The sequence below is a fragment of the Petaurus breviceps genome, unplaced genomic scaffold, assembly GCF_028583685.1.
Source record: "Petaurus breviceps papuanus isolate PSGF00001 unplaced genomic scaffold, PetGlider_PUasm1.0 90925, whole genome shotgun sequence".
Lineage (NCBI taxonomy): Eukaryota > Metazoa > Chordata > Mammalia > Diprotodontia > Petauridae > Petaurus > Petaurus breviceps.
This window is the reverse complement of record NW_027187380.1, coordinates 13,397,834-13,413,690: the sequence shown is the minus strand read 5'-3', so window position 1 is coordinate 13,413,690 and position 15,857 is coordinate 13,397,834. Positions and strand designations below refer to the sequence as shown.

The 15,857-nt window shown below is 40.1% G+C and overlaps 1 protein-coding gene across 1 annotated transcript in view; it reads right to left on the bottom strand.

Annotated features, from left to right (window-relative positions):
- NAT9 (N-acetyltransferase 9) overlaps positions 1–9,280 on the bottom strand; it is a 223,891-nt gene extending 214,611 nt beyond the window's left edge. Inside the window, exon 1 of the mRNA XM_069076488.1 lies at positions 9,277–9,280. The gene's annotated coding sequence lies outside the window, so the exon portion shown is untranslated. The remainder of the gene's footprint in view (positions 1–9,276) is intronic.
- Between the last annotated feature and the right edge of the window lie 6,577 nt (positions 9,281–15,857).

Below are 15,857 nucleotides of genomic sequence, written 5' to 3'. Positions count from 1 at the left end.
TGAACTAGCTAAATGGGACCCAATAATAACCTGGAGCTTTGGTAGAAATGAGCAGGGGAAGTGAGGGGATATTTCTAGAAATTTTCATCAGATTTATAAACCATACTAGAAGGTAATAAAACATAAAACTGGAACACAAGGGAACTTGCTTGTACCTTGAGTGCTAAGAAGACAGGAGCAGCAGCAACCTTATCTCTGGACACTTTGCCTAGTGACCTGGCCTCTTGGGAGAAGTGCCCAGGCTGCCTTGAATGTGCCAACAATGAAACCTACACATCCCAATGGCAAAATAACACATAAAAACACCACTTATTTCCTAATTAACAACTTGTATGCTTTTAAAACTATACTGGAAGGTTAAAGCAAAAAAGGATAGATTTCAAGAGATGAGACAAAGACAGGGATGAGATTGAACCTGGGGCAGAAATCTGACAAAAGACTGCAACAGGGGCATAACAAAGAATGTTTTCACTTGGGACAAAAAGAATGCTGGGGGAGATAGTGGCACTGCAAGAATCTGGAGTGTGAAGGTGATTGTGATGGCAAAACAAAAAGGTGGGCAATCTCCTCCAATGTCTGCCAGACTGAAACTTGGATCCCTTGCCCTCTCCTGGGCACCCTGTGAAAGGAGAGGGCTCTACGTCAGTCAGGGAGAACAGGCAGCCTGTCCTCTCCCTCTCTTTCCTGACACCAGGACAAATACAAAGTTTTGAGGCATTGGGATGAGGAAACATCCTCCCACCCCTGAAAGTAGTCTGGGCTTTGTTACTACCTGGGACAAAGTCCAGACCACCCAACCCTAGTTATGGCTCTGGACTGAGATAAAGGTAGATTTAGAAACAGAAACACATGACAAGATTTGAAACAGAGGTTCTCTGAGCCTCTCTTTCCCAAGGAGTGAGGCTGCCTTCCATCTTTAGGCAAGTTTCAGTAACAGGGTCTTTGCCGAGACTTGGCTTTGCTTAGCTGATGGTCATCCCTTCCCTACAAGCAAATTTTAGAAGAAAGGCAACTGAACTTTAATGTGGTGATGACAGGGCAATAATAACCATTCTGCCCCACCTACTACAAAGGACACCTTTTAAACTCAAACACTTAGTAATTAATCTTCAAAACAAAGAATAGGATGGGAGAGGGGAAGGGAAGAAGCTTTTATTCAGCACTTTATGCCAAGTACCATGCTAAGCACTTTAAAAATATCCCATTTGGTCCTCATAATAACTTTGTGCATTATGTGCTAGTATAATCCCTATATTATTTTTCTGTGCAAAACTTTTTAATAATTTTCTTTTTTTTTTCATTTATTTGAGCCTCATTTTATAGTTGAGGAAACTGAGGCATACAAAGGTTAAATGACTTGCCCAGGGGCACACACCTAGTAAGGCCAGATTTGAACTTCTTGACACTGGGAGCAGCTAGGTGATACAGTAAATAAAGTGCCAGGCCTGGAGTCAGAACCTGAGTTCAAATCTAGCCTCAGACACTTATTAGCTGTGTGACCCCAGGCAACTCACTTAATCTTGTGTGCTTCAGTTTCCTCATCTGTAAAATGAGCTAAAGAAGGAAATGGCAAACGACTCCAGTATCTTGGTCAAGAAAACCTTATATGGGGTCATGAAGAGTCAGATACTACTAAACAACAACTTCTTGACTCCAGGCCCAGCTCTTTGGGCACTATGGTACATTTAAAAGCAAACCTACTGTGTTTAGCCGATAATAAGACCTATCCCAAAAATAAGCCCTCCCCTTACTGTGTAAGATTCCTCTAAAATAAGCCCTCCCCCGAAAATAAGCCCTATTGAGATTGCTACTGTAGTGAAGGTGATCCCCTGCGCTACACGCTACATTACAGTACCCTCTGTATGCACCGTCCCCCCCTGTGAAACGCACGCCACGCTCAGAGCTGCATCCAATCAGAGCTGCAGCAGTGAGCGCATCATCCTGTTCTTCCCCAGTGATTTGCTTATTGAATAAAGGTACATTTTTTTGTTCACATTTACCTGTTTATTAAAATTGCTGTCAATGTTCATTAAAATAAGCCCTCCCCTGAAAATAAGCCCTCTGGTGTTTTTCTGGCCAAAAAAATAATAAGACAGTGTCTTATTATCGGGGAAACACGGTACATACTTACAATACTGTTATATATTATATATACTTACTGTATTTGTAGACTTAATATACTGTCACATATTATACATACCTAGTATACTTACAAACTTACCATACTGTTATATATTATATATGCATACTTGCTATGCTGTTGTATATTATTATATACTTACTATATTCACAAATTTACCATACTCTTACATATTACATATAGTTATATATTATATATACCTACAAACTTAATTATATTGTTAAATATTATATATATACTTACTATATTGTCACATATTATATATCATACTGTTATAATATATACACTTACTATACTTGTAAACTCACTATACTGTTATATATTACATATACTTACAGACTTAATTATATTGTTAAATATTACATATATACTTACTACATTGTTATATATTACATATACTTGCTATACTTATAGATTTAATTATATTGTTAAATACTACACATATACTTACATATATTGTTATATATTATATATTGTTAAATACTACATATATACTTACATATATTGTTATATATTACATATACTTATGCTTACAAACTTACCATGCTGTTGTATATTATATACTGTTATATATTATATATGCATATTCTGCTATTATATATATTTAGTATAGTTGTAAATTTATTATGCTGTTATGTATTATATATACTTACTTTTCTTATAAATTTCCATTCTTGACTAGAATTGGGGTGGGGCATGGTCAGAGAGACCAGAACAAGATACAATTTCCACATGCAGGGGCATAAGCATAGGAAAATAATCCTTTCTTGGGCAGAGCCCTACATGTGGGTTCTCAGCCTCTAGGACCAGCTCCCCAGCCCCCATTCCCACCTCTGATCATTCACATTTACAGTCAGATGAGTATGAGAGGAGCATGAGGAGAGGAGTGTGAAAACGACTTGGACGTAGGCAAAGCCAAGTGTATTTTCTCCTGACGTTATCACAAATTCTCACACTTGGAGCCCCCCACCCCTACCTTCCAGCAAGCAAGAGGTCTCCTCCCTGATGCTGATTCTGATCTTTATTTGTTGAAGTTCATTGGAGTTAATTGTTGTTATGATGAAGAAGCGGAGGGAGCCCAGTCAGCACTTTGGGAAGATTCTTAGGATAGGGATGAGGGCTACACCTGTGATTTCACTGGGATAGGAAACTCACAGGTAAGGAAAGTTCCTCTTCTAATGCACCTCCTCAGCAACTTGCATCCAGTCCAGGGTCACACATGCATGATTCAGGAGCAGGACTCAAACCCAGGTCTCTCTGGCTTTGAGTCCAGCCCTTTCTTTCCAGCCATTGTTCCATGGTGTCTCTCAGAGATGAAAAAGGATACAGGAGACTAGAGAGAGCTGGAGAAAAATAATGGATACAAAGGGTGGAGGGAGGATCCAAAGGGGATGGAGGAAGGTGGAAGAGAACCTGGGGGAGGATCTAAGGAAAGAATATAGGAGACTGGGGAGGGGGGGCAATATGAGAGACAAAAAAGTATACAAGAAGCTGGAGCAAGATACAGAAGGCTTGAAGAGAGAACCAAATGATGATAGGTTTCAGGGGACTGGGACAGGATAGCAGAACCTGGAAGAGATTACAAGGAATAAGGGAGAACAGGACATTGGGGGGAAGGAGGGAAAGGGGGACAGACAGACAGAGACAGACAGAGGTGGACAGACCTGGAAGAGGATTCAAGGGGATGGAGAATTAAAGGACTGGAGAAAGATACAAAGAGATGAGTAAGAATTCAGAGAGAGGAAATGAGAGAGAATGTAAAGGGGTGGAAGAGTACACTGAAGGATGAGGAAAGAGGCAAAGGGATAGAATAGGCATACAGAAGAGCAAAGAGATTTCAGAAGGGATCGTGTTGAAAGATAAGACCCTGAAGTGGAAGGAGACTCAGGGAAGGGAATGTGCAAATGAGAGGTTTGGGAAGAGGGTGCTTTTGAGAAGGCTAGTGAATTGAGTGATTCAGAATCTTTTGAAGAGGAGGGGGCTCAGTGAACCCCCCCAAAGCCAATAAATTGAAGTAGGATGGCTTCGGGGTGGTAGGCACTTTTATACCTACTTGAAAATCTTTCCCTGTACCCAACCCTGAGCAAATGCTTTAACCCCTTCCCCTCTCCGATGCCACCCAGAAAATAATTAAGTAACCAAGCTACGCCCCAGCTACCCTATAAGCAGCTGACATTATTCGCAAAGGGCGGGGCTAGGGCTGAAGATGAGATTGGGCATCAAGGAGGCCTGGCAGATCCCAGTCCCTGGAAGAGTTGGCAGTGCCAGGCAATCCTGAACTCCCTAGCTGTGCCTGGACAGGCATTGCTCCCCTAGAGGATTCAATACTTCCCTTCAGTATCTCAGGGAAAAGGACTTCCCAGACCCCTGGATCCCAAGCCATGGACCTTTGGCTGTCAAAAATTCTCCAGTCTCAGCTCCTGGCACAGTGAAACTCATTGGTCTGACGTGGGCCCCCATTGAGGAGCAAGGTTAGTGACTAATATATGGGCAGGTTCATATATCTGGATCCCTGACAGAGGGAGAGATCCTTATTTCTTTGCACCTTTTGCTGGTTAGCAAGTAATGGAGTTAAGAATACTTAGGGTCAATATTGGAGCTTCTAAGTTAACTGTTTCCATCCCTCTCTTATTGTACAGATGTGGAAACAGGGATCTACAGAGGTTGGGTGCTTTCTCCACGATGAAACAGCAACAGTCAGGAGTTTAAAATTTGGGGCTATAATAGTTAGAATCTTAGACTCTAGGAACCTTCTTGAGTACTGCCCCCTCACATGTGTGGAGGGAGCATCACTGACAGGAACAATGAGGAATGTTTGGGCATTTTCTCACTGCCAGACTTGGTAAGAGACCAGGGATCCCCCTCCCAGATTCCACACAGAAGCACTTTCATAGATCATAAGATTTGGAGCTAGAAGGGACCTGGTACCTTTAGAGATCACTTAAGCCAATCTATCCCTAAAATCTTGGGTTAAAAAGGTGACCTAAGAAAGACAGAGAGTCTAGGCAGGGAGAGATACAAGGGGAGAGCTGGGCTTGGGAGTTTGTGTGTGGGAAGGAGGCAGTGATAACTGGAAAGGGATGGGATGACATTAGACAAGGGACGGAATGACCTTAGACAAGTCATTTTCTATTTTAAAGCCTCAGCTTCCTCACTATAAAATACAGTGTTCAGAGTAGATAATCTCTGAGGTTTCTTCTAGCTTTAAATCTATCATCCTGTGATCATCAAAAGTCTATTAAGTATCCAATAAAGTGTCTCACAGAAAGACTTGCTCAACACTGGTCTTTCTGGGAATTTACAACTTGAAGCCAATCAAGGAGGCTAGGTGTGTCTGATCCACAGCATCCTTCCATAGCTTTAATAAAAGGGATGGGGTTTTACAACCTTTGAGGGTCATATGGGTGTCAGGTTGAGGGAAGGGTGCAATGGTTGTGTCTTAGGGCAGCATTTCCCTCTGCATTCTCCCTTGAGAGGAGGGAAAAGCAGTTAGAGTATTTACCCAACAGGAAAGTAGAACCCTGAAAATCCGTCAACCATTAGGAGGCTCCCTGATTGACAGAAAGTAGACTTAATAAATGAGGTAAGCTGATAAATAAGGTCCCAAGTTGGTGAACCCCTGATTAGTGGATAGTGTAGGAGAAGAGTGTTTTATTTTAAGGGACATACCATGCTATGGGCTGTAGGCTAGATTCCCTAGGCCTAAAGATTCATAGAAGGTCTAAGAGATGAGCTAATTGGAGCAGCTAGGTGGGATATTAGAGCACTAGACTTTGAATCAGAAGGACATGAGTTCAAATTCTTCCTCAGATACTTACTAACTGTGTGATTCCTAAGCATGACTTGCCCAGGGGTCACACAGCTAGTAAGTGTTTAAGGCAGAATTTGAACTCAGATCTTCCTGACTCCAGGGTGGTGCTCTACCCACTGCACCACCTAGCTGCCCCAAGTCACTTAACTCTTATCTGCCTCTGTTTCCTCATCTGTGAATAATAACATCTACCTCTCACAGTTGTTGTAAGGATAAAGTGAGATAATACAAAGTGCTTCGCAAACCTTTAAATGTTAGCTATCGCTTATTATTATCTTTATGATTGTTATTAATCTTATGTCTGTAGGCATTCCCCCTCCTACTGCTGGGGTCAACCCTAGAAGGTACATTACCCAGGAACCATGGGTGCTAGAAAATCAATGTCCATTCTTATAAAACCCTACTCCATACCTGCCAGGGGGTGAAGCATGTCAGAGGGGTGATGCCACAGGAGGGGCAAGAGTTGCTCGTCCTTCATCTTCAAAGAAGACTAATGGCATCACAAGGGTGACGTCTTGACTTGCACATGAATTGTAAATGAGGCAGAGTTTGGGAATGGTCAGATGCACCAACTTGTCATCCAACCAAATTGTCATTTCTTCAGATTGGGCTCAGCTCCACCAAAGAGGGCTAACTAACAGCAAAGAGGAATTCTAGCATCAAAGACTTCAATTTGGAAGGTGATTTTGTCTAACCCCCTCATTTGGCAGATGAGGAAACTGGGACCTTTAGAGGGGAAGTGACTTGCCCAGTATCACATAAGCAGGGAGTTTGAATTCAGGTCCTTTGATCTCAAATCTTATGTTCCTTCTATGCTACTATAGTCATGAAGGCCGAGCAAAACTCTGGGAACTTTGTCTGAGCTTAGGAAGATCAGGTGCCACTTAAGGTAGGCTGAGTAGTTCATATTAAACACACTTTTCATTTTCTGCACGTCTATTCCTGATATATCCACACTCTACTTTTCCCCTGGTGAACACTTTCAAGGACTGAAGATTTAATCATATGGGCACTTGCTCCAGTCATATACATAGCAACTCCACTAAAGTACATTGGATTATCTTTTGTGAGTGTCCTGACAAACAAAACTCATCCCCTAGCATCCGCTCAACAATGATGAGTCTACCTGAATGTCATTACTAAACTTGTCCTCCGATGACTGACATGTAGACCTATCCTCAAATCCTGTGGGGATTTCATGTAGCACCTCAGTTTCTGTGGGCATATATAGCCTTGGGAAACCCAGGAGTTCTGCCATCCTGGAAGAAGACTTCTCAGTGGAAGTCCCATCTGATCAGGGTATTCTGCAGATGGTAGATATCTTTCTCCTGATGAATAAACATGAGAAGATTCACTCTTGTTCAGGAGTAAAAATGGAAACAGGAGATGGATGAGGTTAGATCCTCCAGCAGTAGCAAAGTAAGGGGGTAAGGTCCTGAAAGATCAGCCTAATACTTTGTCTGAAGTCCTTGCTCTAATCTGAATGAGAAACTCTTAGCCAGGGTTTCTTTGGCTATACATTTCAAAAGAATGTCTTGCACTGAAATATTTTTAAATCCTTCTTATCAAAAGTCTAAAGAGAGGCCTCATCAGTCTAATAAGGACTCTTCCCTCAAGTGATTAGGGTAACGATAAGAATAACAACAGAAGGAAGGAGTCTTTGGTTAACCCATTTAATAGAAAAGTCTCTTCAGCTCACCTTTGACCGGGTAGAAGGGAGAATCCCTAGAGGGACGAAATGGTGTTGGAAAAAAAAGGCTTTTGGGGGGTATCCTGACATGTTAAATTACTATTACTCTGTCTAACAAATCAGAAATTGTTAACCAGACTTTGAACCTTTACTTAATCTTGACTGGAGTTTTGTCTTTGTTTCTGAACACTATAAAATATATAAAGCCCTCGTCTTGGGAGAAAGAGTTTCAGATATCAGGGGTAAATTGGCCAACTGAATATCCCTTTAAGCAGCAATATATGTATGTCTATATATGTGTATGTATATATGTGTGTATATAGATGTTTATGTACATGTATATATAGACACCTATGTAAATACTCATCTGAAACCTAAAATGCAGATATATGTGTGCATGTATATGTGTAAAACTCTCTACATACTATAATAAATATATATTGTCTTTGATGAACTTAAAACTCAAAATGAAGAATTTTGTATATATGTATATCACTCTCTATATGTGCTGAAACAAATATATCTATAATATAATCTGACAAACATGAAACCTAAAGTATAGAGTACTGGGATTTCCCCTCCAAAATCAAGATTATCTTTGAAATAGTAATAATAATAAATTTATATTAAAAACCAATGACACTAAACTAGACATACTGCATATACCATAATAAATAATGAAGCAATAGTTGTATGAAATTAATTTGTATGACATAAAACAGGCAGGTTGCTGTCCTAATTAATAGTACTAACAGGTACTTTACATATATGATTATATGAGAAAATACCTATATGGGAAAGGAGGGAAAATGTCAAAAATCTGAGACATAAGCACCCATATATATCAGGGTTGTGGGGTCTGCTCCCAACATGTAACATGGTTACACAGGTTGATCAGTCTCATTTATGTCACCCCTCAACCTGCTAATTAACTCATGTTTATATTTAATCTTTCTGAGTTCTAGGATAATCAAGGAGAATGTTTATATATTTCCTTAATTCATAAAATTTCAACATGACTCCCAATCAATTAAGCTCAGAGACCCTAGCAGTTTATCAAATATTATTTGTTTAATAGAAAAAAAACCTCTTTACTCAACAGTATTTACTCCTGTAGTAATATGAGACTCACCTTATTTCAATTCCCACTTGCACTGATGAGTCAGGTCCTTAAAGAGAAGCAAGCTCCATCTCCCTCTCAGGGATCTAGGACTACCCTTGAGGTGTTGAGGTTGTCTTTTGAATCTTATCAGATCAAGCCCCCATTCTAGTCTGTTCTTACCAATATCAGTCTCCAGTTATAATAATATCCCCTATGTTAGTTAGGGATCAGTTAGTGACCCAATATCATTTAATCAATTAGATTTTTACAAAAGGTTATTTACTGAGAAAATATAGCAAAAACAGAAGTTACAAAGCATTTATCCCAATAACAGGGACATCATCCCTTCTCCATTATGTTGGTCCCTGAGGATGCATAAGACTTGCAGATCTTATAAAAGATGCCACTAACCAGCATTTCTTTGAGATCTTTTCTGAGGTCTTCCATCAAAGAAAGAGTAATCTTCCTAGATCTTTCCTAGAATTGTAGTGAGTTGGATTGTGAGTTAGTCCTCAAGTACATCCCACCTCCACCCCCATGTACAACTCATCCTAAGGAACATACTTGCTCTCTTACTGAGCTTCTGCCTCCATTGAGCCTTCCATTCTTCTTGTGCTATTCACATATACCAAAGTCGAATGCCTCAGGATCCAGTCCAGAATCTGAAGTCCGTATTCCTGTGATAGTAACATACCCCTCTTATTTCTAGCCTCTTGGGAGCTTTAGCAGAGTCAAAATGTGCAGGTACTAGCAATACCTTCACTCATTCCCCTTGGTTCCCTGGTCAAGGTGGGGGAGTTAAAATACTCTTGCTCCCCTTTGTCACTTTCAGTCCCTCTCACTACCACCATCACTCAGTGACCTCTCCTCCCTTAAGGTTCATATCTACCACCCAATCAAAATCCTGATAGCTGTTGTCTATAGACTTCCAAATCATTCTCTTCCTTCCTCAATGAGTTTGGCACCCAGATCACAATTTTTCTCTCCTCTCCAACTCCCACCCTCATACTTGGGGGTTTCAATATACATATTGACTCTCCCCAAACAACCTAAATTCACAGTTTCTCAACCTGCTCACTTATTCTCAACCCCACCTCAGCCACGCTTTTTCTTCTCTTACTCTCTTCTTAACCCCTTACAATCTGGCTTTTGACCTCATTATTCCAACAAAAATTCTGTCTCCAAAGTTATACAATGGCCTTTTGGCTTACATTTCTTCCTTTGAGAACTGATAGTTCATTTCCTTTAACTATGTATTTGTTGATGAATGATGCTTACTCTCATATATTTGAATTAGTTCAAAATAAAGCTTAGATATTAGATTTTTACCTGAGAAACTTGCTGCCACGATATTTTTCCAGTTAACTGTTTCACTTCTACTTTTATTTGCATTGAATTTGTTTTTTAAAATGTTTTAATTTTATATAACAAAAAATTGACTGTTTTATCTCCTAGCATCCTTTTTTGTTCCTTTTTTGGTCAAGAATTCTTCCCCTTGGGACAGCTAGGTGGCGCAGTGAATAGAGCACCAGACCTGGAGTCAGGAATACCTGAATTCAAATGTGGCCTCAGGCACTTGACACACTTATTAGCTATGTGAACTTGGGCAAGTCACTTAACCCCAATTGCCTTGCCTTCCCCCCTCAAAAAAAAAAAAAGAATTATTCCCCTAGGCATAGTTGTGGAAGGTATTTCCTTTTATTGCTTTTCTAAATTTGCTTATGATGTGACTCTCTATATCCAAGGCATATACCCACTTGGATATGCGTCTTCAGTGTCGTATTTCCTAGAAGTTCATTTACATTTGCGAAGACTTTGAGGGTGATAGCTGGAAAATTCTGATAACGAGAATTTTTTAGTAACTGGGACAATTGTACATTGCCACTGTACAATTACACATTGTCCATATGTAAAATAGTGTTCTACACCTAGTTTCTACCAGACTGATTTGCACTTTTTTCAGAAGTTTTTGTTGAAGTTTTTACCCCAGTAAAGATTTCTAGAAGGTCTAGATTTCTTCTAAGGACTGTTTATATATTTCATTATATTAACATACCACAATTTGTTCAGCCATTCCATGACTGATTGACATCACTTTCCTTCCAGTTCTTTGTTACTATAAAAGTGCTCCTATAAATATATTTTTAAATATATGGGACCTCTTCTTCTGTCCTTTACTTCTTGGGAAGTATAAGGCATTCTACTGCTAGTCTTAGTCCTACATTGTAGCTATTCTCTATGTCAGCTAGCTTGGTAGATAAAAGTCGGCAGTTTTCTCCTCTTTCTTCCCCAACTCAAAACAATCCCTGCTCTTGATTAAATTATAAAGACTGCAAATATATCCTTAATAGCCATTGTTAGGTCCATTCCATCACTTGCCAAAAGCTGTCATTTCTATATTTTAAACTATGGTCCAGTATATATCTCACTCTCAGTCACAATCTTTTTTTTTTTTTTTTGCTTTTTGGAGGGCAATTGGGGTTGTGACTTACTTGCCCAAGGTCACACGGCTAGTTTTGTGTTAAGTGTCTGAGGCCATATTTGAACTCAGGTCCTCCTGATTCCAGGGCCTGTGCTCTATTCACTGCGTCATCTAGCCACCCCTACAGTCACTATCTTCTTAACCACCACCTCTTCATTTCCTAAATCTTTCTCTTCTAAAGCCATTGCCTGCAATTTACAGCCATAATGAAAATCCCACCTGTGTGCCTAAGGTCTCCAATTTACTTGGTAAACTCTAGTAATGCTTTCTAGATTCCTTTTGGTATCTGGTAGTGTCATTTGTGCTTATAAAAAGCTACTGGAAATGGGTAACAAATTGGACCCATTGGACAAATTGTTAGAGATTGTCTTTGATACATATCCCAGAAAGATAGATCTCTCTGTTGTTATCATCAGGTAAGCAAACAGCTGATTCAATAGTCCCAAGAAGCAAGTCATTGACCACCCCCTTACTCATTCATTCTTCTTCAGACCCTTGCTTGATGATCTTTCACATGAAAGTTCCTGACAATTATAGCATGATTCCATGGTGGTCAGGCATGTGCCTCCTACACAAAATATTCAGTTTCCTCCTCTTCAACAAGAGTCTTACACCTTTTTCTTAGCTCCAAGTGTTCAGTGTTTCTTCTTCACTCTCCTCTGATCTATATTCTTTGTCAATGGAAAAATTGCCTCAGCTGACTTTTTTCTCTTCCTTTTTATTTCTCCACCTCTTTTGGCCCTTCTCTGCCCAGGTAATCAGGGTAGCTCAAAATTTTTCCTCCCTGCAACTTATTTTAAATAACTTGATCTTTTGCTCTGTCCTTTATCTTCCACAGTATTTTTCTTCCCTTCTAGTCTATTTCTGATTTCTATTTTCTGATTCCGGGACTATTTTGCTCTTGATTTTTCCTTCTTTATTTTTTTTGCATCCCTCATAAGGATAAAGCTTCTGAAATATCAGTTTTGAGTTCCCTCTTCTTTCCTAGTTCCTATTCCTGTTCCTATTCCTATTGTTGCCCTTGTAAGCTATGCCCTAAACTCCCTAGTTTCTGTTGTGCTTCTCTCTTAGAAATATCAGTATGTGAAGAATTCGTGATGGAAGTATCATTGTGCAGTGGGAATACAAATATCATTGTGCAGATAATATCTACCCTTCATTGCTCTTCACCCAAGTCATTCCCACCATGCTTCCATTCCATTCCATTTCATTATTTCATCACATGACTATATATGCTCAATATACAATGCTTCGCCACCTCATCTATTTCCTTTTACTTCTATTTCTTTGGAAGAAGGCATACTCATCTAGAGCCATTCATTCATTTATTCTCTAAACATTTATTATTGTCATAAGTTTCATCCCACTGAGTCTCAGCAATGTCTTTGAGGTCAATTTTACCGCCTTGCATTAGGATTTCTAGCTCACTTGAACTAGGAGCACCTCTTCATATATCCTATAGTCCCCTGAGGGACTCCTACTACTGCTTTTAAGTCTATCTGGTTCCCAACTGAAAACTAAAAAATCCTATCTCTTCTTAGAGAAAATCCTTAATCTCTCAGATCACTCAGCAACAATCCTGGAGGGTCCCACAATCTTGAATGACTCCCCCAATCTGAAATTACTTCTCTCCAGAATAACTCACCACCCCTACACATGGTACCATCATGCTTCACTTCCAGATCTTTAGTTGGATATATGATGCCACCTGCGATTCTCCACCTCCCTCTGCTGGTCAGATTCGAGTAATTGCAGTGAACACTTCACAAGAAGGCAGTGTGAGGATGGGGTAAGCACAAATACGAGATGGGGAGAGGTAGAAAGAGGACCTGTAATCTGTTCTCGCAGGCAGACATGGAGAGCAGGAATCATCCATGGGATTTTATCCCAGCTGCCTTTGAGCAGAAGTCAGGGCTAAGGACAAAGTCAGCACAGTAGTGGGAAATCCAAGTACAAAGGGTTACTGCTGATGTAATGCACAGAACAATGAGCTAGGAGTCAAAAAATCAGAATTATAGTCCTGGTTTCTAGCTGTGTATCCTTGGACAAGTCATTTTAAAATAAGCCTCAGTTTCTTCAAGTAAAAAATGAGGATAATAAAACTAGTACTACGGACTTCAAAAAGTTGTTATAAGGAAAGCACTTTGTTAAAGTACTAAATAAATGTGAGCTACAATTTGATTTCCTAAGTTTTCTTCTTATTTTTTTTTTTTTGCTTTTTTAGAGGGGGAAGGGAGGGCAATCGGGGTTAAGTGACTTGCCCAAGGTCACACGGCTAGGTTTTTGTTTGTGTGTGTGTGTGTGTGTGTGTGTGTGTGTGTGTGTGTGTGTGTTAGGTGTCTGGGGTTGGATTTGAACTCAGGTCCTCCTGACTCCAGGGCTGGCGCTCTATTCACTGCGCCACCTAGCCTCCCCCCTAAGTTTTCTTCTAACTCTAAAATTAGGATCTAAGAGTCTGTAACAGCAGCATACGGCCACATAGAGCCATACAATGTTGGAGTGAAGGAGACCTGAGAGATCCTCCACAGACTAAGCACCTCATTACATAGATGAGAAAAGCTCAGGAAGACATTGCTATTTGTCCAGGGAATTAATGGCCAGCCCAAGACTAGAGCACCAGTCATGTTGTGGACAGCAGTGGAGGGTAGTAGAAAGAGCACTGGATTGATGGTCTGGATGCCTGGGCCCTAGTCCCAGCCCCACCACTAACTAGATCTGTCTTGTTGGTCATCTATTAGTTTTCACATAAAGGGATATTTGACTAGATGACATTGAAAATTTCTTCCAGCTCAAATATTCCAAAATCCATTCATGCTTCCCCAATACTCAGTAAATAACCCATGTATACATAGCATTTATAGATACTTTAAGTTTTGCAAAGTAGAAAAAAAGTTCTGAAACACTTACTAGCCATGTGATCTTGGACAAGTCATTTAACCCCAATTGCCCTGCCTTCTCCCCTCCAAAAAAAGCGCAAAAAAAAAAAGTTTTGCAAAGTGCTCTACAAATATTATCTCTTTTCATCTTCACAACAATTCAAGCCTCAGTTTTCTCCTTTACTAAGATCCTCTCCAGTTCTACTAAGGTTCCACTGTTCTCTACTGTTCCCAATTGGCTAGCACCTTTAGGGAAGAGGCTACAATGATTCTCAAATCCCTTTCCTGGACCATAACTGATCCCTGGGAGACTGTTAGCCTGGCAACAGTTTTGTGCCTTTAACTCAGAGACAGCTTCTAGAGGACAGAAGTCATGTGTTCTCAGGGACTATGGCTCTGGCATCAGGTCACTCAGGGAAACTGAAGATTTCCATAGCAGGATTCTCAGTGCTGGTGGAAAGGATTGGACTAGATTGCCACAATTAAGTTCTATTATTATCCCTATTTTACAGACAAGAGAACTGAGGTGGACAGAGGTGAAATGCCTTGCTGAAGGCCACACATCTTGAGACAGTATCTGAGACTGGATTTGATCTCCAGGCTCAGCACTCTACCTCCTGTGCCCCCTAAACCTCATCTAAAGCTTATATATATTTTCATCTTGCTCCCCCTTTGAGAATGGCAAATTCAAAAAACATACTATCAGATATAAAAAAGAGTGTTTCATTTAATTTGTCTTGAAATACCCTCCCTCAAACTCCCTCAAAAATATGTGTCCCAAGGTGGGCAGGGGTTTAGAAGACAATCTAATGATGATGATTATGATGGTGATGGTGATGATAGACATCTATACAATATTTTAAGGTCTACAAAGCCCTTTACATGAATTATTTTATTTGATTTTCATAATAGTTCTATGAAGTAGGTTATATAGGTCTTAGCCTCTGAGGCTAAGAGATATTAAGTGACCCAACTAGCAAGTGTTAAAGGCAGTATTGGGACTCAGGTCTCCCCTGGTTTCAGTTTCAGTTTCTTTCTACTACACCACTTGTAGATGCTCAGTCTGTCCACACCCTCCATGTTTTGTTTTGTTTTAGAAGGGGAAAGGCAAGGCAATTGAGGTTAAGTGACTAGTCCAAGGTCACATAGCTATTATGTGTGTCAACTATCTGAGGCCAGATTTGAACTCAGGTTCTCCTGACTCCAGGGCTGGTGCTCTATTCACTGAGCCACCTAGGTGCCCCCCCCTTCATGTTTTTAGAAATTTGAATTATATACCCACCTCCCTCTGCTGTCATCTTTCCAGACTGGAGTCCTCATTGTGTTAATCTATCCTGATAAAAAGCAGGTTGGCATAATCAGAAACATAACTTATATGTATAATATAATATATATATATTATATAATATAGTATATAATAGTCTAGGCTCTGACATGAGATAGTCCAGGGGTGAGGAACCTGTGGCCTTCTAAATCCTCAAGTGCAGCCTTTTGACTTGGATTCTGTCAAAAGGCCGAACTTAAGGATTTAGAAGGCCAGAGGTTTCCCACCCCGAATTAGTCTATGTGACCTTGGGCAAGTCACCTAACCTGGATCCCAGTTTTTTCATTTGTAAAATGGTATTAATGATAACCACCCCTCTGATCTTTTTAGGGTTATTGTGAGAACCCAAGAAGATAAGAAATGTGAAAGCATTTTATAAAGCAGAGTAACAGTTGGTAGCACTATTATTATTAACATCACCATTGTTATACC